This window comes from Anopheles aquasalis, chromosome 2, assembly GCF_943734665.1.
Source record: "Anopheles aquasalis chromosome 2, idAnoAquaMG_Q_19, whole genome shotgun sequence".
Classification (NCBI taxonomy): domain Eukaryota; kingdom Metazoa; phylum Arthropoda; class Insecta; order Diptera; family Culicidae; genus Anopheles; species Anopheles aquasalis.
In genome coordinates, this window is record NC_064877.1 from 84,190,647 (window position 1) to 84,214,512 (window position 23,866).

The 23,866-nt window shown below is 50.0% G+C and overlaps 1 protein-coding gene across 1 annotated transcript in view; it reads right to left on the reverse strand.

Moving 5' to 3' along the window:
* LOC126569875 (uncharacterized) overlaps positions 1–23,472 on the reverse strand; it is a 48,289-nt gene extending 24,817 nt beyond the window's left edge. Inside the window, exons 1-2 of the mRNA XM_050227268.1 lie at positions 22,361–23,472; positions 2,133–2,191 (exon numbers count right to left, since the gene is read on the reverse strand). The gene's annotated coding sequence lies outside the window, so the exon portion shown is untranslated. The remainder of the gene's footprint in view (positions 1–2,132; positions 2,192–22,360) is intronic.
* Positions 23,473–23,866: the final 394 nt, after the last annotated feature.

The window sequence follows — 23,866 nt, forward strand, 5'->3', positions numbered from 1 at the left end:
TATGACTCTCCGACGGGACCGATAACTGTTTGCTGGTGGATTCGAGGCCGTAATGTTGGCTCGCGGCCATGCTGCAACATGTGCTTTGGTGGCCGGTGGCATATTCCGTTCCCCAGAAAATCCCTGATTGACATCCCTGCTGGCCATTGGACCTGGGGCGATCATCAGAAATGCATCGCCATCGCGCTGATGCATTCGCTGCTGCTGATGTTCGTGACCTAAATGTTGCACAAAACCCCCCTGGCGCAACCTTCGCAGCATCGATGCTGGAGACAACTTATTCGTGGTGTGGAAGTGAAAATGTTGAATCAATGCGCCCCATCAATCACTCATCGGGGTGTTATGATGATGATGCTCCGGAGAGGCGTCTTGTGCGCCGTGCCACCGGTTCGCCGCCGGTTCACCATGCTGTTCGGGGTCGCCCCCGGGTTGTTAGAAAGTCCGCAGCAGAAGAGAGAGAGAGGGACTGTAAGTGACACCACGCCAATAACTCACGTTCATGATGCTTCTCTCGTTGGCTGCCCCGGGACTCCAGTGGTCCGTGTGTGACACTTTCATCTGCATTTGCCCGCGGAGTCCGGGAGCGAATCTGCATTCCATGCCAAGATTTCGTTGACACTCGAGCAGCAGGACGATGCTGTGCTCGGTTTAACGGTTTGCTGCCTTTGCGAGACGCAGAGACAAACAATGCCACACATTCACATTGACTGAGGCCAGAACGAGAGGGGACAAAGGCATTTGTAGTGAAAGCTTAGGCTCCGGTGTCCGGGGCTCCGGTTACAGGCCAGTTAGCGTAAACACACTAGCAACGCCTCGCGCCATTGCGGAACACAGGAAGGCGTCATTTACATGGTTGCTGATGCCTGATGATGGTTTCAGCATCCCAAACCCCCGAAACAGGCGCACAAACAATGCGTTCGCTAAACAAATAATGAAATCAAAAGCCCTCATCCGGAAGGAGGGAGCATTTATGATCTTTACCGGCCACCTTTTTGTTGTTTCGACTACATTGTTCGCGATCAGCGAAGCTAGACTCCAGAAAAAGGTGTCAATTAGACGTCGTTCATAAATTGATTTGAACTTTGTTTGTGCCGCACTCTTGTGGAAGGGCAAGGCGATAAATGGTGCTGGAATGCATGGCATCCGGGGGTTTGATTTGTGTCTTTTTAATTCCACAGTTTCTAATTCCTTTTCGAATCCCCCAAAAAGCAGCATAGGGCGCTATCAAATGTTCACCGATTAATGATGACATGGCCATTGGGCCATGGTTTGTCACTCGCACTCGACGCGCCGATAAAGCAATAACCTTTGACACGCATAATTATGCAAGCGCACATCGGCGACGACAATAATTAAAATTTAGTATCAACAGCTCGTAGCTCGCGACCATCGCGGCGGCCATGGTGGCGGCTTATGACGTATTTTGCAAAATTGATTCATTATTCCAATAAGCACTTTGCCACCGTCGCCACCATTGGAGCAGCATTGGACAAAATGTATGCAAATAGTGTTAGTGCAAAGCCATGGCGTATTGGATGTATTTATAGCGCGATGGCGGCTGTGACGCTCCATTAGCATAATTAATGCGATTCTAGTCGCGATCGATCGGAAGAGACTGAAAGGAAATGGGGGGAAATGATGGTGGGGGAAGTGGTGAAGCTAACGGGCGCCTGTTCCTGGTCTGGTCTGGTCGGGAAAAAGATGCTAAACAACGCTCGCCAGCGCATTGCCCTCGCGGCCAGGCCAGCAATTCGATTCCGGTGCATTTAACACCCCAGCTCGGGCTAGCTGGCAAGTTTGCGTGTTTCAATTACCTTCTACCAATTGGCTTACAGCACGCGCGTTGCAGCGATGCACACGAACCGCAAACAAACCACGAACCTCCTCTCGTGGTATGAAGCGAGGGGAGAGGCGTGTAAATCAATTGATGATCATTATTTATCATTTATGCTAAGTGTGCGTCGATGTGAGTCGTTCGGTTGGTTAAAGAGGGGGAGTACCACGTGGTATGAGGCTGCATCAACATCGAACGTCGATACTAATTTGTAGCTCCTGTTCGTGTCGATGGATGCACCGCGCCCTTTTCACGATTAGTACGCGAGTTGTTGGCGATGGTGATCATGCAGCATTACCTTTTGATGATCAGGAGTGGTTCCGGTGCGTAGTGTTTCGATGTTGATTAAAGTTGGAGCTGAAATGGAGAGAAAAGTGTTTGAAACAAAAATTAGCAACGTATCGATGCGTGACGCCTGTTTGCCCACAAACACACATATACTCACACCAACATTATACTAATAGACTCAATCTAGACAATCAGGGCTTCGATTTACATTGTTGCTCGTTGAGCATAGCGTTCAATCGCTGCCGATGATGGTGATGATGATGATGTTTGAGAAATGTTTTAAGAAAGAAGATCAAACAATCGAAAGCACCCACGAGCGTGTATGCTCACGCATGGAAGCCACCAGATAGAGCCATCAAATATCGAGCTGAGACTCGGACGGAAAGACTTGTTTGTTTGTTGATCTTTCCGTTGACGCGCTCGACGGACAGTCAAGCGTAAACTAAAACACGCCACCGTCGTCTCTGCGTTGATGTTTTCTTTCGACCATTTTTTCCCCTCTCAAAGTACGGTGGCGTTTTCTTTGAACTCCTCACTGAAAGGATGTTATGCTCAAACGCTGTCCGCTGGCTCAACATTTGCGGGGCCGTCTTCATTTGCGTGCCTTTCGCGCGAAGTGAAAGAAAGAATGACTTCGTTGCCACGTCGTTGTCGTCGCGGCTGCCACACAAGAATAAAAAAAAGTCGACGAAGGAGTCGAAGAAGAAGAAGAACTGTTCACGCATCAGCATCACTAGCCATCAAACTTGCCCCTGCGGCAGCTCCGGACAGCAAGCGAGAGGCTTCAGGGGAGCGCATTTGCCTTTCGTTGGGCCGACGACGACGATCATTGCAAATTCATAAGCGAAAGATGGCGAACGGTTGGTGAAACGGAACGGAGGGGAGTACGGGAGAGCGGTGCAAAGTGGCAAGAACTACTGCCTGGGTCTGGGGTCAATGATTCCGGTTGGCCCTCCGTTTGAACCTGGCTCGCTGTTGCGCTCCGTCGTGGGTTCATTTGAATAGATGCTCCAAAGACGTTGATGATGCTGCTGCTGCCGGTCTGCTCTCTGGTGTATGTATGCTTCATGTGCAAAAGGGAGCACTGGCTCATTTCATAACCACGATAGGCGGAAAATGGGGAAAAAGGTAGAGCAATCCGTTGGGAGGACAGCGTGCGTGGTTTGTGTTTAGAAAATTGCTCCAAAACGAAAGAAAATTTTCAATCTGCGTTCGCTTGTCAGTGAACGCGCGCCTGTGTGTGAACGTTCGCAATCGATAAAGGGATCCTCGGGTCCCACATGAGGAGGTAGCTTCAAACCTATTCTAGCACCAGCCGGAATGTGTCCCGGAATCTACATTCGAATGGGATAATTTGAAAATTCATGACAACCACCGAACATTTCGAGGCTCGCTTCGGTAGCTGGCACAGATGGTGTCCCATATGTGTCGCGCCCGGTGCCCTTTTCGGCCATTTTGCTACGACAAATGGGGCTTGTGTGTGTCCTTTAGTGGGACCCAGAGACCCCCACCAAGCACCCACAGAACCCAAAAGCTTATCATCACCATCAGCAGCAAGCGCTACACCAATTTGGGCGGTTTCGGATGTGAAAATGTGCCAAATGGTGCAGCGAATGGAACACCATCGCCTCTGTGCCATTACTGGTGCCATCGTGGTTCCGTTGTGCGTTTTGGGTAATGGCACACGCGGGATCGCACCATATCGATGATGCGATGAGCTCACGATTTTGCGATAAAATTTCGTTCCACAGCACTTTTAGTGCATCGCCAGGGGCCAGCGAATGTTCTCGAGAGGACTGGAATGCATTCCCGGAACAAAAAAGCTCAGTCCATGTGTGCGTGCTATTAAAGTTCGCATATTGGAAGCGAGATGGCCACTCGGTTCGGAATAAATTACGCAAGCCACGAGGATTCTGCCAGCCTTTACACACCGAACACAAAAACGGGTGTCCATTCGTCAGGAGCTGCTCAAAACTGGCCTGTTTGGTCTTTAGGTCTTGAGATACTTCAACAAAAAAGGGGAACAAAAAAAAGGGCAAAACCGTTTTCCCCAAGGGATATCGAATGCGATCTTGGAGTCCCAAGCTCGGTTAAGATTTGCCTCTTCGGGCGCGCCCTTGGAATGTCAGTTGAATTTTGGGATGAAAAGCGATTTAAAGCGAGAATTACTGGCCATCGTTTTAATTTTTGAAAGCCAGCTAGTCCTGGAATGCTGCGAGGAAAAGGGACAGCCGAGTGCGTGTCAGTTATTGGTGAACGATTTGGGGGAGTTTTGACAATTTATTGAATTATTTTGATGGCTTAATGAATGAGTTATTTCGAGTTAGTTAGGACATTTTTTTGTATTATAAAAAAGCTGATTCAGATCAATAATGATGCATTCCCAAACCTCTTGCTGATTACACAGTGTTTCGAACAATTTCTATGTAAACTTCGAAGAAAAGTGAATACAAATATTGAATAGTAGCATCGTAAAAACCTTTTTTTGCGCATAATAGTGAAAGATTTTTGTAATATTACTAAGATTAATCAAAACTACTTAAGAACAGTCTCACAAAACTTAAACATAAAAACAAGACACATATTTTACAAGTAAATAATTTGAACAAAAGAGTCCCAGTCCCTCAAAAGAGACGAACAACAAAAATCTTTCGAACAGAAAAAGAATTCCAAGTTTTGCATAACAAACCAGCGCTTCATTGCCTCAAGTGACTGAAGAGGATTTTAGATGTCGCCGCGGTTTCCCTCACACCATCGGGACACTACCATGCTCCACGCTCCCCGCTCCTCGAGTTAATGACAAGTGATAAATTATATTCTGGAAGCCCGGCGAGCCAAGAAAGTACGAGAGATAATGAAGGGTATCTGTTTCGTTTCTTTGTTACCTTCACGCGCGCACACCACGTTTGGAGTCAGAGTGCAATAGCACTGACCGTAAAAAGGTGGCCGGACAGCAGTCATTCCACCTTTTTCACCTCCCGCAGCTGGAGCCGGTTTGGTTCATCATTCCCGAAAAAATGCGCCGTGCCACCTATCTCGCTACCTTCCTGGAGCCGTCCCAGGCACATGATGATGGTGGATCATGCATGGTTTATGTTCTCCCTCCGCTGGTCAGTTGGTCAGATGGTATGCAAAACGAAATGGCGGCCAATGACGGCGAGATGGCCCCACCGGGTTGACTGTCGAGCCGGGCCAAGTCGAGGAGGAATGCAATTAACGGAGCCAAGCGAGGACAAAAGCGCAACCGACCGACCGGGCGGCAAAGGATGGCGGTTTGTCGAATCGTTTCGCGGTTACTCTCTCGACGACCCTTTCGGTGGGCTAGTTCCCACCGGGCACACGCGGACTACCGCAATTCATCCTTTCGGAGCGAAAGGAGGACAGTACATTCTCTCTCGCTGGTCTGGTCGCCTGAACCTGCTGCTCCAACATGTCCGCTGGTGTGTAAGGGCAAAATGAGGTAATTGGTTTTATGGTCAGGACGAACACTTCAACACGTGCAGCATGCGGTGTGTTCCATCCGCCAGCCGCCACTGTGGTGGTTCAATGGCCACATAAATGCACTTCCGCGACTGCCGCCGAGACCCGCCGATGTCGCTGAACTTATGGGAGATTCCACCAAAAAGACCCTCGCCTGTCTATGTGTTTGCGTTTCGCTGTCGTTGCACCATGTTGTCGCTGGCTGGCTGGGACCATTGTATGGAAATTTTGCTGCAGACAGACGAGTGGGAGATGCTCACTTTGGGGACGGTTCCTGTTCCGCCGCCCAGCCGATATCTTCCATCGACACCTTGCACGCTCAAAGGCATCCTTGTCGCCGTCCCTGGATGCCATTTCTGGTCCCGCACCTCCACCACCAATCGAGCCTGTATTCGCACCATCTAATCCCCACCGGTCTGGCGTAGCAGCAGTGAAAGCGCAGAAACTCCAACGCAAACCTTCATCCTCAGGCGGGCGTGAGCGCCGGAAGTCAACACAAACGTCGCACTACTTTTAACACCTTTTTTGGGGGCGAGCTGTAGCGAGACGATCTAGAGGAGAGGTCTCTGCCATGGACGCCACGTCAACCGAAAGTTAGCTGGCCAAAAACTTTGACCAAACTTTGCCATTTGTCGCACAACAGCTGCTGAAAATGGCGATCGAATGGTAGCCAAAGTTGGGTCGCTTCCTCCTCCTCCTCCTTCTCCTCCATCAGCCCTTTTACATCTGCAGCACGCACACTCTCTCCCTCTCTCGAGGGATCTCTTGTCTTTTACTCCATTTCAATTGGTTTCACTCGAGGAAGGAAGTGGGAAGGATGTGGAGGCCACATGCTTCCGATTTCATGCAAAAATCGATGCTAACTCGGGAGGCATTTTGACTGGACGGACACGGGAAGGATACTGGAGCTTGACTTTAAGAATGTTCCCCATCAGTTCGTAATCCAGTAGCGAGGAGTTCATTTTCACATTTACAAAGGGAACTGCAGTTCCCATGAGCTTACCAGCATTACGCCATAAAACTAGTTTGGTGCTTAAAATGTTATGTTCACCGAGGAATTCGTTCTCATCATCGTCGGAAGTCGGAATTCGGATACGCTTCGGTGTCATTCAGATATCCTCAGACCCCGTGTCGAACTTTTGGAATTCTCCAGCCAGTGTGTGCGTAAGTTTACGACGAGTATTATAGTTTCAAGCCAGCAGAACTTGAGCCACAGATACAGAGCCACTTCCACGTCGTTCCGCGACATGCTCATTGCGTGGAATGATGACTCTTCGCGTTCGCCGCTGCGTTAAACCATAAATTTGAAAACTTTTAAACCCCGATAAATCCTTCACACACGTCCCACTGGAGACTGGTGTCGGATTGGCGGCGTATTCTCGTGCTGCTGCTGCTGCTAATACGTTAACTTCTCACTCGAGGCGGAACACACACGTGCACACCCCTTTACTACCCCTTTACTGCATCCCTTTTGTGTGTTACGTTGGAGTTAGGATCCGCAGGCTATTACAAAGAGGTCCGAGGGATTCGCTCGCAGAACCCGGGTGTGTGAGGAGCAAAGCAAAAGAGAAATATTACAAATTATGTCTGCCAATGTGTATGTGTTCAGAGGCGAGTCGAGTGGAGTGGGCACGAGGCGAACCGTATCATGCGACGCCAGAGACGCAGTTCTTTTTTGCAGACAAATTTATGACTTTATGCCAAGCGCAGGCCAGTGGGCACCGCATCCGCAGAACCCCGACGAAGATTACAGACCCGCACCAAGCGGTGGTTCTCATCACCACTGCAGCAGCAGCAGCAGCAACAGCAGCAGCAACAGCGTGTGGCCACCCTTCTCGCTTATGGCCGGCCTGGCAGACTCGGTATACTGCAGCAACACATCCGATCGCGATCTTCTCTGCTGCTCCGGTTCGTAGTGTTGTCTGCGCCGGAGGCACGCTGGCTTTCCAGCGGAGGTTCATGATCAAAGTTCATGGCCCACCACTGGCGGGTTGCATCGTGCGAGCATTAAAAATGCAGATAAAAGCATCAACCTTAATGGCCAACGATGCTCATAAGGGTGGGGGAGGTTGGCCTGCTAATGAATTGAAACTCACTCTTGGGGCATACCAATACAACGACCTTTTCGGCAGAAAAACTAATAAAAAAAGATTTGCACATTAGTGTGAGGGTATTATCCCCTCCAAACAGAGCTGATTCTCTCCTCCGCCGCCCCGTGTTTGGTGGTTGCATAAGGGATGAGAGGGATGCTGTGGGATCCGCTTTCCAAATGGGGCCTCCCAGGGCAGGGCACATATCATCACCAAAAGTACCACCAGTGAATGCATGAAAATGGGAGAAATTGATGCGCACTTTCTGCTGGTAGCGGGAGTCTATTGTTGTGGAGCTGGTTTTTATGTTGCATGCGTAGCATAAGTCTTCAGCTTAATCACCAGTATGACTCAATTCAGATTGCAAGCTGGTAAACATTTACTTTAAAAGATTAAATGATTCTGCTCCACAATTGGCTCACCAAGCGCCATTTTTCAACCTCATTCTCTTCTCTGGTTGCCATGAAGGCATCCTTTTTAGGCAGATGAAAGCGCCCAAAAAACCCGATAACGCCTCCTCGGTGAGAAATGTAATGCCGGTATCGGTATCGGCGCTATCAACCGGTCACGAGGCACTGGTATTGCGATTTTAATTAATTTCCACCCCACGCCACGGCCACTCCCAACCTCCACAGAACAAAAAGGACAAGATCTGAGGGCTGGTCGCCGATTGGCCTCTATTTTGGTTGGATTGGGATAAAAAACCGATTTACGCCTCGGCCATACCATCGCGAACCGTGATAGGCCCCCTCTCGGCCACCCCGGCGTAAATTGAAAATGATTGCTGACCGTGGCTGGAACGCTTAAAAACCGGGAAAGCTTCAAGCTGTTGACGGAGCAGCAGAGAGGGAGAGAAAGGAAGGGGGGCTTAGTATAAATTTACTAATTATGCGCCGAATTTATCCAATTAATTTTCGTCCCCGAGAAAGGCACCCCGCGTGGTCCACTTTCCGCGATTCGCACCGCGCTCGAAATCGGATCAACTTCTTCTTCCTCTTCTTCTTGCTCTGGATTCCGGTGCCCTTGAGCCCAGTTCGATGTTGATCAGACCAGTGCCGGTGTGCCGGTGAAATATCGTATTCCTCCGGAACATCAAGCGAACGGATGATTCTCCCAAGCTGCTCCCAAAAACCTAAAGTGGCGCACGATCTCGAGTAAATCACTTCACCACAGCCGTTACGCTCGGTGTGCGACCATCATGCACTCCGTCGTCACGGTGAAGCATAAATATGTTATTCCTCCTTGTGACCGCTGTCAGGACGATACTTACGACCGAGAGCCGCGCAATTGATGGATCATGCCGCGTGGTTCGCGCCCCACTCGTTATGGCGTTTCCATTTTCCACTTGCCGCGATACGGAGAGGTTGGCGTTGGTGGATTTATTTTTCCAATATAAATTTCAATTTATTTTCCACTCAGTAGCACCGCGTCCGCGCCCTGTGCCGTGCTGCCATTAGACCTGACCTGGCCGGTGTGCGGCACAAACTCCATTACACTATGGGCTGGGTGCGTATCGATTCGGCCAGAACAGAGTGCGTGGAGGTGAATTGGAGGGCTCATTTCGAATTCAGCGGAATCCCATCCGAGATTCGTTGAGAGATACTCCCACAAGTTCTTCGGATTTCCACCAAATTATCGTCACTTCGAGGATGATATGGCGTTGCTGGAGATGCTGGAATGGATTTACGTCAAAATGCCCACAAAGCTTTCTTTACTTTCTTCATGTTTCTTGAGCAGACTTTTTATGTAACAACGATATGTTCAGAAGCCACCAGAAGTCACGCGATACGGTCCACCGAAATGGCTAGACAGCGAGAGAGAGAGAGAGAGTGCTGGCTAGACATAATCTCGTTGGAAGGATCTGCTCCACGGTTTGGGCCCAGACTTTCGCCCACCACCACCGAACGCACCGAGTGCTCGCCGAGTAAATAGGGCGGAATTGGTTTGATTCGATTTCGCTTCAGTTGCTGGCAAGGCAAACGACCGCGGGGGGCCGACCGCCGAGATGGGGAAAAGACGACTCGTAAGCGACGCGGCCATCGTCGTGAACTGCAAAATGTCAATCGTGTCGTTTTCCCGGGCCTCCGAAAATTCCATCCAACAACACTGGCGCACAGGACCGAAAGACCATAAGATAACATCAACCTCCCATCCTCATTGGCCCCGAAGCGCTTTGGCAGCTTCTGCGTTGCCGGCTTCTAGCCCTAACCGTGTTTTTCCGGGGAAGTTATTGCGTCCCTTCACGTTAGGTGACGATGATTTTGCACGAAAAAGGCCTCCAAAGGCACCATCTTGCAGCAATCAAGCCTGCTGCTGGCTGCTGTTGGTGATGTCGGAAAGATTTAATTATTTCTCGCTAGGCACCACCAGCAGTTGCCGCTCTTATCACGTCAGAGAGGTCCAGGGGGGTCTGTGGGCGCGCAAAAATAATATATCCCGCGCTTTCATGCTCCCTGATCGAACGAAGGTCCTAACGGTGGCCTACGCGCGACAGATTCGGCTGGATTCGGTGCTTGGGCTCCTTCTGCCCTCGGGCAATAAACAAACATTTCGCGCTGGCACTGGCACCGGCGTGCTAGTCCTCGTGCACAGTTGATGACGGGAAATTTATAGCCTCCCGGGAGACCCCAAAAAGGGGGCTCCTCCTTCACTGCTGCGTCCGTGGCAGCCTCGAGTGATATTGTTGACATATTTTATGCTGCGGCCCGCTCCGCTGGTGGAACTCCTCCGGTGGTGTGGTGCGGGATTTATTTGTTTGTTTTTCGCCGTTAGCGTGGTGGTGGTGGTAGCTCAGTGTGTCACATTCGAGCATCATTACTTGCCAACGAACGCCGTGGCCGTGGCGGTGATCGCGCAGCATTCATCAACCGGTTCGACCGGTGTTCGGTGACGGTCGCCAGGGAGAGTGAGTGAGTGTACGCCATTGTTTCCGGGAGGGGTTACGAGAAGGCGAAGAGACGGTTGGGAAGAGTGTCGATCGATTGAGCTGGCAGCTGATAAAATACGGTGCTGGCCATAGCTCCAGCAACCTTCTCCTATTCCTGGTGAAAGATGATGAAGAGTTCCGGTTCCGACCTGAAAGCCCCCAAGGATCGCAGACGTAGACCAGATTGGCTTGGCGAAACAGCAACTACCCCAAGGGTAGCTGGGGCCATGTCGCTGTGCAAAACCTTTAGCCTTCTGTGCTCCCCAAGTACCTTTTCCACCCGGATTAGAAACCATTTTTGCCCAGCTCTCCTCCCAGGAGATCCCCCGGGGTAGACCAGGTTGCCGTGGATTATTACCGTGACAAATCGAAAGCAATTTTCATCGAGCACCATTATCGTCGTGGATCAATATCAGTGGCGGGGAGTTTGGGGCTTCGGGACCGCTTCACCACCGTTAGAGGGCGCGGCCGAAGGTCGCACCCCCGCTCCGCAACCGCAGACGCAGAGTTTCATTGGATTTTGGGTGAAAAATGAAGTAACTGGCAATATCCGGAACGCGTGCGGCGTGCGCAACAGACGCGCGTGCCTCTCCGAAGCTCCGAAGCCCAGACCAGAACCAGGATAATAAGGTTACAGGGCATCGGCATCGCCGGTGGTGGAACCGGAAAGTTTCAGCTCATTAAGACGATTGTTTCACGGTCGCCGGCCGGCCGACCGTATCGGAACATGGGCGTTGGAATGGATTATCGAGAATTTATGGAAGCCGAAGCCGCGCACTGCACGGCACCGGGGCACGTCAAGAACTTTCGGACACGCTTCGCAGTAAATTTCCTTTGCCGACGCCGAAACAAAGAAAGGAAAGCGATTCGGAGTGGGAGGCGGCGATGGAGTCGCCCCAAAGGAAGTGATAAAAGTGCCCGAATTAGCTAATGTTTTGAGCTGTCCTCCTTCTCCTGGTAGAGTCCGTCATCTGGTCATTCAAGTTCTTTTGTTTCGTTCTGTGAGGGGTTAACCGTGTCCTGTTCTTAGTTGAAAGCCATGAAAGAATGTTTCACCAAATTTTATTGCGAGTTTTTTCTTGCAACGGTGGAGCACGCGGCTCCATGAAACATTCGGTCAAACAAACGATTTTGCGACCCTCCGGAATGTATTTATGCTATTAAAATACTCGGCACGTGCGCATGGGGCCACCCACCAGTAGAAGAGTCCTGGCCGAACCGAAAGAAAAAGCCTAAACAAACTGACCTAAGCCTGGATTATCCGAGCTTCCGCCGGGGGTTTCTGTTGCTGCTCGTTGCTCCATTGTTCTCTCTCGCCTATTCTGGGCGATGGCCAACGGGGGAAAAAAACCCTTTCCGAGAACCGGGCGCGACTTAATCGAGCGAACTGAAGCGGCCGGTTAGTTATTGCTGGATTTGCGAAAGAAATGGCACAGAAAGAAAATGGCCAAGCGATACCATCGACTCCTGGTGTACCCCCTGGTAGGCCCTGTTTGATTGGAGGCAATCTTTAGTAGCGACCAACCAGATTTTACGGCAATACTTGTACTTCGCTCCATGATCTGATGATGCTTGGTTCAGTAATTGTGTTCGTGACTCAAACTCGCCATTTGAAGTACTGCCAACGATGGCAACTGTGCAGAGACCGAACGTATACCCACACACGAAATTAGTCTAGCAAACAACTTCTCGGCCCCCCAAAAAGTTTACTCTCGAAGGTGTGAGCTCCAAGCTAATTTGTTTGTCTTTCCTCTTCAACGCAGGGTGGGCTGTGACATCACCTGTAATACTGCACGCCAATAAAGGCACCGATCCTGGGAGATGAACTGCAGAACGCAGAAACTCGATGACAAATTAACAAACTGACGCCCGCTCCGTACCTTCTTTCCAAGATAAACACGTGTGCGCCACTGTTGTTGGGCGGTAAATAGAGTGTTCGCATCATAAACCAACGACGAGCGGACGCAAGGTGAGTCAACGCCAAGCAGTTGACTATACACCCCCAATTGGGTGGTATGTTTGCTTCGCTCGTATTCAATGGAGCGTTAAGACGCCATCCATCCATCCACATCAGAGCACGGGATCCTCAAACTGCGCCAAACAGTCATTCAAATAGACACTTTGTTGTCGTGATGTTCGCGAGCTGCCGTAGACACCGGTGTGTCTTTGTGAAGTTGCTGCTGGTTGACTCATCAGCTCTCAGGGCCAAGACTTATCGATCCGCGTAATGTATTCCATGCCATTCAAATTAGAATCCTCATCGGTACGCGGTGACGCAATCGAGATGGATCGATAATGTCCAGATTTTCAGACAGAAAATATTCCATTTTTCACGAATTCACTCCACCTCCCCTTTCTAGGAAGAGGGATTGAAAAGCTCGCCATTCAACTAGAACAGAGCGCGCCAGTGTACCACCATCAATATCTAGACAAAAGAATGGAAGCATATTCCATTTCATAGAATCCGTGAGGCTCCGATCGGAACTGGACTGGCGTGGAGTGTTCTGACGTCGAGTGCGCCTCGTCCGTTGGAGAGACTTTCGGGTCCGGGATGATGATTGAACACGCCACCGAGAGCCGGTCGCTTTTGTTTTGCGGTTTTTTTGTTCCTTGCGAAGGTGTGGTTGCCAGGATATCAAAGATCGGAATATCGCAAACTGATGACTGACATCGTTGAGCATAGTCGCATCAACTTCCTGTCACCGTGGTATGCTGCAAGGGGTCACTACAAAGATACCGTAACGCTCACAACCACCATCATCGGAACTGCGAGTGCACTGTGAAAGGGCGACCAGAAACCCCAAAATGAACCGAACGAAAAATTCAACAAAAACCGAAACGACACGTTCCATAAACCACAAACACACGGAATCCCTTCATGTGATCGCGTGCAATACCGCGCTGGGGCCGTGCTCTGGTTACCGCGAGACGTGAGCAATCAATCGCTTTCATCCTGCGTCGACGCCTCTCCATAGAAGACCCGGTGACGTGCGACCGGTGCAATCTCATCCGGCGTACGAGCGTAGGTTGTTTGTCGGAATCAGGAGAGCCCGCATCATACTCTCATGTTCCATTTCCAAGGGCTCATGCTCCTTTCAGTGCCAAAAATAGGAAAAACCCTGACGGTGCGTAGGAGATCAATAGAAAGGCCGAGGCTTCATCCGGTGAGCTCGATGTGGATGCATTAATTAGATTTCGATAGCCGGGATTGCTTTTGATTAATTTTCCCCGGGAACCGCAAGGTTCGTAGAATCCGTGCGCAAGGACACACATCGTTCGCAAGGAACTTCCTTTCCATTCCGTTACTATTGGAGCGAAGGATCAATCCGAGCCAAAGTACAGAGAGAATCCGAGATTCCCACGGAACAGATTTTGCTACGTTCCCGGTTGGGCTCGACTTCTCGTCAAACGAACGGTTGCCTGCGTGTCAGCTCGCCCTTGTCTCATCGCGTTACTGCAAGTTATTCCTCCTGCCAAGCATAAGTGAAGTCGCGTGGGAGTTTGAGATGCCCTTGGGACGGTACCACGATGTACGTGCTCGTTCGTTCGACTTGAGGTGAATTGGATTTGTTTTTGGGTCGAGCGGAGCAAACCAGATCCTAACCAGAAGTTCTTCATCCCTAATCAGATTCCTAGAAGTGCTTAAAGATGCTCAGTAAATCCTTAAAATGATCCTCATGAACCGAAAGCCTCCCAAATTCTGCTGTCGACATCTTTAAAGCCGTGAATTCGTTTTTGGAATGGCTTCGGAACACACCAGCCAGCACAGCTTCATGCTGCCGATGGTATTGCAAAACGATTGTTATGCAAGGCGCCAGGCAACGAATGGTCGGAGGCCCTAAAGCAATTCCCACTGGAACGTGACGCCGATTTGAACCGGGCTTTCGCGTCAGGGAATAAACAACTACATCTGTACGGTGGTGGCTTCCTCTTCAACCTTCGCATGTTGCGACACTCCAGCCAAACAGTCAGCATGTGTCATCGTTGGCATTGTTCAGCTCTCGAGCATCGTCTTCGTCGTCGTTGTGGTGGTCGTTGAGCGCGACCTTTCCTCCTGCGCGAAAGCATTAGGCACGTGACGATACTTTCGAATTTGCAAATTTGTCCCCCGGCCTTCTCCGCTAGGATCTGTCAGGAGGCATTAACTACTGCGGCCACATAGCAAATCTGCTGCAGAAGTATGATTTATATCATCCCGCTCAATCCCACGGTGACAGTCTGTTGTTCCCTTTGAACTTTCTAATCCACACGTACTCCCGGGGCCGTGCCAGGAACGTGCGCGGCTCGAGAAACACACACCGAGGAGCACGCCGAGGAGCAAATAAAATGGCAACATTATCACATCTCGTGTGGCGAGATGGCGAGATTCAATTATACTTGTGTAGCGCCGCCGTCGCCGCCGACAGTTAATGAAGCACTACCAACCATCACTACATCCATCCAACGTTTGCGCATAGCGTTCCAGCACATACCGATGTGTGCGGCACGTGCAGCGGATGCCCTTTTGCGGGGCCCCAGGGCCACCGGACCGGACTGACCGATGCCAGACGTGTGATAGTGTCAAAGTCACTGCACTCGCCACAGTCCAGACCAATTAGGACCAATCCTAAACCAGCGGACACACAGTGAAGGCAATGCGATGAACGGATCCGTCATGCGAAGGTTCCGAAGATATGCCGGATCCAGATAACGCCCGCTCTCGTCCATTCGACGACGAGGCTGGATAGCTGACCAACGACAACGACGACTGCGACGATGACGACGACGAAATTGACGAAAAAATGGCCGACAATAATTCATCAAAAGAACCGAATGGGACCAACAGCAAACCAACAGGCTCTCAAGGGCTGCAAAGGACCGACGTCGTCGTCGAATTGTGAAGTAATATGCCATTGAACTTTGCCCATTTGCGTTGCAATCTGCGTTGCGCAGCGCATCGGACTGCTGCACACGCCCTACGTCATCCATCATCTGCTATCACCGGTAAAGATCATTCGCGTTCGCATTGCGCGTGTCTCGTTTGCATGATGATCCGCGTGACTGGAACGGTCGATCTCGCACTCGCATCATCAGGTGGCGCAAACAAATGCACAAAAAAAAAGGTCCATCAAATCACCATGCGAACCACACACTACGCCCTGGCGGCGTAGTACTTCCGACAACTATACTACTCTCCGAAAGCTTCGTCCATGTGACCACGAAACGAAGCTCATTAAAGTTTCGAGGTGGGCGGGAGGAGTGGGAGGTTGGGATTGACATCATCATCGAGCCGTCGAGGGAAGTGTGACAAAAGTGTGACATTTATGCACAGTACGGCACTCTCGCACCGGCCATCCCATCTCGCATCTCGTTAGAGTGTGCCCGGGAAATGCAGTGGAAAAGCTGCACTAACAAGCACGTGCAGCACGTTGGATTTGCACTTTTCCAATCTATTTCCTTTCGTGGAGGGGGAATGAGGGAATGGGGAACATTGCATTGAGTGTGCAACCGGAACACATCCCGGTTCCGGCGGATTGACTGTACAAATAGGAATCAGTACCGGGTATCGAAGCGTATTGACTTTTGCTGCTGATGCGTTTTCGTCTTGTTATTTGCAGAATACTTGTAAAAACACAAGAGTATTACCTCACGTTCGGCAGGAAGTAGATTTGTAACAGTTAGTTGTGATGGAAAAGCTTGTAAAACGAATGCATTTCGTTATAAATTGCAAGAAAAACATGGAAAGCTTACAGAAAATTAAGCGAAACAAAATGCTTTACAATGTCATTAGAGAAAATATAAATGGAATAAATATTACGTGTAGAAAAGCATGTAAACATTTTAGTTAATGAGTAAACATCATTAATTAAAGAAAACATAAAATGAAAGCAAAAGAGAAACAAGAAACATTAGATAAAAAATAATAGAATGAACCTTAATGCAACACAAACATTTCAAAGTCATTATAAATAGCATGCAAGAGGGAACATTTGCTGCATCAACCAAACAGCATTCAAAACATACCCTCCCAAGCTCATTATAAAATGACAAAAAGAACATAAAAACACAAAATAATGAAGTGCCGAGCAACGACGACGACGATGACAACAACAGGACAAAAACAGAATAACAACCCCGTGATGGTTCATTCACACCTCGACACACTGTCGAGGTGTATGTGTCCGTGATAAAAAATCAACCCTGCTACCACACTAACCCGGATGTACGGAACTCCTGTCTCGTCGTCGTCGTCGTCGTCGTCACGAAACCTTCACGCGTGCCCTTACGCGGTCCGCCTGAAATGCACAGTTAACCCGTTGTCGCTCGACTCAGCCGCTCGATCACCTCGGTTCTGAGCCACCGCCAGTCTGCCAGACCTACCGCTTACGTTGCCGATGGGGTCAGGCGCAGATTGTTATGTGTTTGTTCTGTCCGCAACCTTCTTCCAACCTTCCCCATCCGCATGACATCATCGCGAGCACCATCGTCCTCATCACCGCCATTAAATCCTCACCGTGTCCCTGGGTGCTGTTGAGTTACCCTTTTTAAGGCGGGATGATAATTACGCCCCAAGTTTGCTGGTGTCTGCACACCGTCCTACCTCACACCAAAAGAAAAAAAAACAACACAAAACAGTTTCACTCTCTCTCGCTCGCTCTCTATGTTCCATGTTACCTTAGACCTACGTACGGTAATGATGTGCGAACAGGCATGCAGTGGAAAGGGAGGAAAGGAGGGTTTCACTTCAACTCCGTTACTGGCAACCCCTCGTCAAGGCGTTGCCAAGTATTCGAGTGCAGATGCGTACGTGCGAGTGCGTCCAGCATCGTTTTAATTGTCCCACACCAATTCAAGGAGACAACAATCCCCAAACGTACACCGATCCGAGCGATAGAAGGCATAGAGACCTCCAAATAAGGTCCAACAGTCTCGATCAAGGATCGCTTACTACTTCAAACGTTTCGAAAGCGCTTTGGCACACTCGAAACGACCTCAAACAGTCCGCACATTCGTCATGAATCGCGAATCGATCCGGGTGGACCCCAAACCCCGGCATCCAAAAAATAACTTATTTATCTGATCCGCCAGTTATCGTGGTGTGGTTCGTCAGGAGAAACGGGTTTTGCGATGGGATTGGATTTTGTTATTGTTTCGTTTGCGGTCGGATTGCGGGCCGCTAGGTCAGCAGTCGTGTTCTGCCTGCGGCCATTCCGAAACAACGCTCGAACTGGTGCTGTTGCTCGATTGATCCGCGAGATTGCCATTCCTGGGACTGGGGCTAGGAGGTCAACAATTGTTGGATCGAGGCGTGCGTAGCGAAAGGAATCCCTGTTTTGGGTGCGAGCGTTTGGCCACCAAACTAGAGAGAGGGCGACACTTCATCGCTTTGTAGAAATGACGGAATTTGGTGTGAAGGTGTTCCGCCGAGGTGCGTAATGCCCGCCGGCACACATTCCACATCGCTCTATTCGTTCCATTCGGGGCGCAGGGACCGCGAAGCAGAGATTCATTGCGAGAGTTTCGCTCCTCCGATGGCCAACTGTTGAATGATCTATTGGTCGGGTTTACCGTTGAAATCCGTTGTTGTTGTCGAAGGTCGAGAGGAAATAAAATAAATCTTTACCGTCTTCAGATTACACGACCGACGATCCTCTTTCGCCAGCCTTCTAAGTGACTTCAACTGCAAACTTTACGAGTAAATTGCTTGTAACTTGGCTGGTTGGATGGTGGGCTTTATCCTCCTTCAAAAAACCGGACCATCAATCGTCGCAGGATGTTGCACTCGACTCGACTCGCCAGCCAGCAACGTTGAAAAGGCTCACCGAGAACAAAGAGATCCTACCATAAACTGATCCACGTCTACCTTTGCTCTCGCCACTTGCGCCACACCTTCGCACCTTCTGCACCTTTTCTGCCCCTTAAAGAGAGAGAACCTTCCTCGGGATCTAGATAGCAGCATGCCGGCAGCACCGCGTCCACCGTCCGTTCCCTTTAGTCCCTACTAATTGTGATAAATTATGTGTTGGCAAAAACGCTTCGAATGTTTATCATCATTAGGTGCGATGTAATTTATAGTATCAGACCGCACAGCAGACTAGTGATGGTGGTGGTGGTGGTGGTGTTGCTGCAACCCCAGCCCTTCGTTCGAAGGTGCATCCTTTGCCGAAAGCATAACCACCGTAATGGAACGATAAATCGCTGTTGCCCTTGGCGGCCGACGCTGTTTGTTTAGAACGCCACGACGCGATGGATGGATGGAGTGTGTTCTTCGCAAGTAGCATGCGGGAAATGCCAATTCATTTCACTCGCAAAAACACATTTTTAATTAAATCCACCTTCCACAAGGGGGGACGCCATCGGAGTCGTGCCGCAATGGCTCGTGCTTTGAGATATTTTCTACGTGAAAAGGGTTTTGCAGGAGGTTCTCCTATCTCCAGCGGTGAGTCACAATCGAAAGGGATGTTACATAAATAGGGAGCGCGCGTTCCATGTCGACATAGTATAGCATTATCGATCTAATCGTTTCAAATCGGTGGGGCATTTTACTCCCCCGTCCTTCAATCGATCGTAACTGAAACGTGAATTCCCTAACTGCGCCATAGTCAGTTCCTGTCTGCAAGCCAAGACCAAGGGCTGGCAACAGTAGTATCGGCCATCAATCAATTAGATGCCGCTCGAAATCGAACCAACGCAAACGAGGCTCGCAAACACAGGATGTTGTACCACCCAGGTGTGTTGGTGTTGAGAATATGGTAAACTTTTACTTTGAATCCGGTTCCCTCCCCCCGTGTGCGAGACATTGCGGCCTCGCGTCACTTTTAGCATAGAAAGCATGCGAAAAGCTATTGCCACGGGCCCATAGTGAAATGTGAAGCCAAAATCCGTGCGAAAACACAACACACATCACCTCCACCACCGTCGGCGACTCCCAAGACTTGCGCGCTCACAGACATCTATCATCAAATAACCGTAGCGTTCTCTGCTCGACGCGCGAAATCTGTGGCCTCAGCCCCCGGGGGGGAGGGGTGCGCAAAAGTGAAAATTGATTTGTTTTTACCGCCATGGCCAGCCGCCGTTGTGGTGTACGTACACCAAGTACAACCGATCTGGCGCAACATCAAATCCGATTTTAACACTTACTTTCGAACTTGTTCGTTTGTTTACCAGCACGTAGCTGGTGGTATCGAGGCTTTAAAGGGCTCTCCGAATGGCAGACAACCATCGGTCGACAAACAATTCGACACACTGCGGATTCGTGATGAAACACATCAAGCGCTATGCAGCACCAACTCTCACGCTGCGGACAGGTACCTTTGAATGGTGGTGGCCCGATCGGTTATGGCCTTGACCACCATCAGCATGATTGGGGTCCATCTTCGATTTGGGCTTCACGATCCACACAACCGCTGCGAGTTTCGGATCCAAATTGCAGTCCGTAGCGATGTGTCATGCTGTGAGGTCATCTCACATTCGTGACACCAGCACCATCGACCAGGTATTGGTACCAGACTGCTTGGAGACGTAAAACAGGTATTAGCTACACGACTCGTTAGCGCGTGTTGTTATTGAACAGAGATGTTTTTGCTTGTTGATCCGTCTAGTGTTCTCCTTCAGAAACGTCCTCATGATGGCCATATTAGAAGCAACGAGAAGAGTGAAGCAATCCACACCACAATAGTGTATGGACCTACAGCAGAGCGATTGTTCCGTTTGAAAGTTGCAGCAGCCACCGTTTACCGGTCTTGGTCTTCGCCATGAAGTTCCCTGGAAGGCACTACCACTGTTGCTGTGGGAGGTCAGAATTCAATTAATAACAATTAATGCATTTACTGCTGGCAGATGCACCAGCACCAGCACCGGAGAACATTATTCAGACATTCTACCAGACGTGGCCAACGTCCGGCTCTGGCTCCGGCTCCGGCTGATGGAAGAAGGGCCACGGGTGAGCGAGTTGTCAATTAAAAGGTCCCGCAATCTCGCAGCTTCCATCCATCCGCCGGCTCTCCGCCACAGGCTGATGGATCGTTCAGGAGAGAAGCAGTTCGTGCCCTTTCCGCGCCGTAGGGACGGATGGACGTACCTTCACTTCTTATGCTAATGGAATCGACCTAACGGAACGTACCGCCGTTAGTGGCGAGGCCAACATGAAGCGATCAGTGAGTCTGACATCATCTCGCGCTCGGTACGTTCCCACCGTTGCAGGACCCTGGCGTGTTTGACTCTTTCGCTCCGATCGGTGCCTATCAGTTTCCCTTCCGGTCATCGTGTCTCTGACCAGCCTCTGTTTGACCTTCGACATGGTCGTCCAGCTTTTGTACCGAGAGCCCCGCTACAACCTGCTCCTTTCCATTCGATCACGCGGGGATCACGAGCCGGATAAGCACACGATCCGATCGCGCACAGCCACATGACATCTCGGCGAAGGTGGTCTGCGCCTCACGTGCGACCATGTGGGGATTTCTATCGCGAGCGAAACGTGAGCTCCAACGAACGGGGAGTCCACAGCACAGTACAGCGCGAGTTTACAGATTCATTTCGCTGCGCGTTTGATGGAAAACATTTACCAGCGGTATGAAAAGGGGAGCACATTATTTTGTAAACTGTTGCTTCTCCGTCTTACGGGCTGCTAGGGCCCTACAAATAACTAGTTCATCGGGGATGTTATAGTTTTTTTTTTCGTGGCAACAATCGAACCGTATTTACCAGACACCAGAACAGAACTGTTGCTGTGCGTCGTCGCCGTCGACGTCGATGGTCATCTGGCACTAGAGCGCCAAACACGCAAAGGTAAGCATTGTTTGGTTTTGTTGGTTCGCTGGTTGGTTGGAGCTTGAACCGCAGCATCAGCATGTTTTCCAATGTTGTCCACTGCTAAACCGTGCCACTACCCCTAACAGTGCGCGCGAGTTCTGGTTGCTAGTCTGCGATACAAACGGCACACCGTTGCCGTGATTCACGCCGTAGAATGGGTTGGGGCCAGCCAGCGGCGAGTTGAGATTGAAATTCAATTATGACAACGATGAGCGATCCCCATAGAATCCCCGGGCGGGAAGAGATGGTGAAGAGGGCCGGTGAGTCCGAGTAAATAAATTAACTTCTGCTGACTCTGCTGCTGACCCGTTCGCTTGCTTGCTTGCTGTTCAAAACGTTCCACAATCAGCCACCACCCACCGTCTCTCGCGCACGTGCTCTCTCTCGATCACGAAGAACGGAGCCAACCATCGCTCTCCCCGTCGTCGTCGTCGTTGTCGTCGTCGTCGTGGCTATAAATAAGGTTTTTATAGTTTCGTTTCATCAGCCAACCCGCAGGCCAACACCTCGCATTTTATCTTTTTCTTTCTCCCAGATCCCTCAGAGCAGTGACAGAGGATGATGCGGCCCCTTGGAGGCTTCTCCATTGTCATCTAGGAGTGCCCGCTCGGGTACCGTTAACAGTCAGCCCACCGAAGGTCCGCGTAAAACCGCAAAAACCGTCCAATAAAAGCCACCGAGCATCCGATCACTTGACAGCTCGCGTTTGGCTCTGTGTATTTTGGATCCTTGACTTTTTGTGTTCTTTAAGCCTTCGCGGTCTTAAATTGCACACCGCCGAACCTGCGACTGACGTAAGCTCCCGGATTTACCTTCAAGTGAGCTTCCCGAAGGTTGCAGAGGAATCAAAACATTAATAACAATCGAATAGTGAGACTCCAAAAATTATATAAACCTCCACCAGCAAAGTTCCTAAAATCAATAAAGTTCATAAAGCAGCAGGGAACTTACTGTGAAACCGCACGTTCCGAGTGTGTCCAGTGCACGTCCACGTGTTCAGGGATGCTGTGGCTCCGCGAAATTCACTTGCCACTCCGGCTGCACTCGATCTCGAACTTCACCGCAGATGAAAGGCCCTCCCCGGAAAAAAGGCCCCGAGGCGTATTTTTGGACGCGTCGTTCACCCTTCGCGCAGGATCCGAGATTCTCGCCGGGTGGGTTCGTCGTCGCAGCAACTGCAACTGGCGCGGAGCTTTTACTCCGAAACCGATGGAACCGGTTTGGTGGAATGCATAAATTTCGCCAACATCACATCGAGCCGGTCCTCAATGCGTGCGTGCGAGTGTGTGTCTCCCTTTTTCCTTTATCTTTTATCACCAACCTGCGTGTTGGACGCTCAATTTATGTGCGTACAAAAAGCCCCCCGCCGGTGGGGAGCGGACGGACGGTCGCGCACTTGTGCTGCGTTATTTATTTGCAATTCCTTTTTTTCCACTTTTACACGAAATCCTTCCACGTTTCCACGGTTTTGCTTAAAAAATTACCACTACCGAAGAACCAATTGGGTCACAACGTGTAAGCTCGCGATCGATCAAGGATTGTATTGAATTTTCCTTCCGCTTTCGCGTAAACGGAATCACTTCATTTCCGCACTGGCGGTGGTAAAAACAATCAGCACCGTGCACGCACGCGCTTTTTGGTCACGAAAAGGAGATTAAGCTTCGAGCAGCAGCCTCCCGGAGTTATCACCGGAGTCACGTTTTGTCCGCGACTTTTCCGCGGTCCACGGTTGTGGCCCGTAAACAGCACAACCACCGGGCAACAACTCACAATACGCTGTTAAACACACTTCATTGCACGTGCACAACGCCAACAAACGGGGGGCCCCCTTCTTGAGGACCAGAAATTCAAATTAATTCGGAATCAACCTTATCATCTTTTACGCCCCTTTGCTAATACCCGCGGAGGGAGGAAAGGGATTTCTTGCTTTCACGTGGTCACACAGCAGCATTCACTGACCTGCGGCCGAACACCAAAACACTAGATCGCGTAGTAGATTGTGGGTATATGGGCGATTATGTTAACGAGAGTGGCACCGAGTACGATCCGATCCGCTGCACGTTCGTTCCGTGAATCGTGAGGTTTCCGGCGTGCTGGATCCATGGCGCCCCCATCAGCCGGAGATCGGCATCGGAGTTTTCGGTGAGAGACCGGTGAGAGAGAGCGTTTGTGGTAGCTACACTCGGTGCTATAAGGGTTGTAGCATCTGGGTTTGTAAAAACATTTTTTGAAACCCGTTTCTTGTAACACCTTTGAGGGCTTTAGTAACATTGTAGAATGATAACTTTATATAAGAAGCATAGAATAATAATATGAGTATGGAGAGGGAATCGATTGAAAAAATATGTAATTATTCACAGAGAAAATGTAAAAAAACGCATTTTATTTAAACATATTACATCGAATTTTCGGGTGAAATTGTATCAAGCAATATAAAAAGTATACGATTAACTTCCT